This window comes from Hibiscus syriacus, unplaced genomic scaffold (assembly GCF_006381635.1).
Source record: "Hibiscus syriacus cultivar Baekdansim isolate YM2019G1 unplaced genomic scaffold, ASM638163v2 tig00111458_pilon, whole genome shotgun sequence".
Taxonomy (NCBI): Eukaryota; Viridiplantae; Streptophyta; class Magnoliopsida; order Malvales; family Malvaceae; genus Hibiscus; species Hibiscus syriacus.
Genome location: NW_024063097.1, coordinates 754,871 through 757,426, shown reverse-complemented (window position 1 = coordinate 757,426; position 2,556 = coordinate 754,871).

Sequence of the window (2,556 nt, the reverse complement as noted above, 5' to 3'; positions counted from 1 at the left end):
ATTTTTCCTAGTGTTTTTTTTATAATACGCCAATATTGAATGTCTTGCTTGAGATAACCTTGTTTAAACTTTAAATAGACAAGTACACTTATAAAACTATGAGATACCACAATACGAGTCTTTGATGGGACAAGGTGTGAAGTTTTAGGGAAGATTAACATACCATGGATCCACTCTGCATGGACGATACCCTCGACACTCTACCAAAAGCTAAAATTTATGATACACAGGTGTTTGGTTAGTGTAGGATCTGAAGAGGATATAATTACATCCTTGACCATTGATGCACCATATGTAGATGTGAGGGATAATACATTTGAATGTTCTTTTCAATCCTTTGAGATTATTAATGCAACATTCGTTCCTGAGGGGAGTAAGATCCCAAAGCCAAGACTATCAAAGAACTCTATAATGGGCGTGAAACTCACTATTGGAAATAAGCTAAACCTAGAAGAGGTTTGGGAAAATATCTGTAAGGAATGTTAGAAGCCTTAAACCAGTTGAAAAGAGTAAGAAGTTTGGTTTGGGATTTAAGCCTGATGCAAAGCAGAAGATCGATGAGATTCTGAAGAAGAAAGAATAAAGAAAAACAAGATTGTCTAGGAAGATAGCTTTAGGGAAGCCAATAACATTTCCTCATATTTTTGAAAGTTTTGTGTCCAAGAGATACATCCATGCTAATATGAAGAATAAGAAACTGAAGGACACCATGGTGGTTTCTATTAAAGCCTTAAAAGATTTGAGCATTTTTGTCATCGAAGAAGAAGATGATGTAGCTAGAAATTGATCCTTGATCCACCTGTGCCCTCCAGGCTTTATGCTGAATAATTGGGCCGCTGTGAACCTCCCTATTATTTTTAAGTATTTAACTATAATACCCTAAATATCATATCAGGGACTATATTAAAAAGATTTGAAAATTTAAGATTTATTTGAATAAGGGTAAAATATGAGAAAATGATTTGGAATAATGTTTAGACTAATTTGTATCAATAGATAAATTAAGAGGGCACTTTAGTCTTTTAAGAGGGTGAATGAATTTAAAAATATATCCTTATTAGGGATTTTAAATAGGGGAAAAGAGGAAAGTAAACATTTCTATTCTTTTTTTCCTTCACGTGAGTAGTGCTCTCCTCCATGGTATAAGGTAAACTTCCCTTAGCTAGTTCTTTCTTTAAATTATGGGTTGCTTTGGTAACATTAAGTGTTATGTGAGCTTAAGGAAGGACTAAATAAGATTAAAACTAAGCGGTGGATGTTTTATTAGAGATTTAAAGAAATGGGTTTTTAAATGACATGTTGATATATGTGTTTTTATTGAGGTTTATTAGTAAAATTGACTTATGAAAGGATTGAACAAGAGATTAAAAGCATGATATATGGTTAAAAACGTGTTTAGAAAAAATGGTATGATTATTGAGTTAAGATGTTCCATGAAGATGTTAGATGTTAAGGGTGGAAAAATGAAGTAAAGTTAGTTGGGTTAAGTAAAGAGGAGTTAAATAGTATTGTTGGAGGTAAAAGTATAAGATTAGAGGGAAAAATTAAGTGAATTTCGAGTTGAAAAATGGTAATCTTGGGCAATGGTATTGGTACTGATAGAACAATACCGATACTATAGGAGTAAATAGGTAGAAATGGGAAGAACAATATAGGTACCGATGCAAGGGGTATCGATACTGATAAGGTATCGATACTAACAAAGTGAAGTATCAATACCATGGATCTAGAATGTCAAAATGGTATCGATACTGAAAAGGAATATTGGTACTATAGTATAGTGGTATCGATACTGAGAGAAGGGTATCGATACCAGGCAACACAGAATATAGAAATGGTATCGATACTGAAAGGAGGTATCGGTACCATATTATAGAAGTTTCGGTACCAGGGTAGTAGTACCGATACTATTGAGCTTGGAATGACAAAATAGGTTGAAATTGTTATAGAAATTGAAATAATGATATTTTGAATATTCTTAAAGTATAATGTTAAGGAGTATACTAACATTGGTATGTTATGTGTACTTACTGGATACTTGTGTAGATCGTAATCAAGCTCTTGAATCTAGCAAGAAAATGGGAAAAGATAAAGTTGCTGATTAGCGAGACGTCTCTACACCTTATTAGTGGGGATTACCAGGTGAGTACCTAATTGTAAGTATTTGAGATGAAGAACATTCAAATTAGAATGTTTAAATTTATATATGTTTTATAATATTGATTGTGTTATCTTTATATGTATGGAAAGAATATTATGAATGAGTTTTAGAGTATGAACTGCTCTAAACTGAATCCATAATTAAAATGCATGAACGGATGCATTAAGGCATGAAAGGATGCCATAACTAAAATGCATGAAAGGATGACATTATTTAAATGCATGAAATGATGCATTAAGGCATGAAAGGATACCATAACTAAAATGCATGGAAGGATGCATTAAAGCATGAAAGGATGCCATAATTAAAATGCATGAAAGGATGCCATAATTAAAAATGCATGAACGAATGCATTAAGGCATGAAAGGATGCCATAATTAAAATGCATGAAAGAA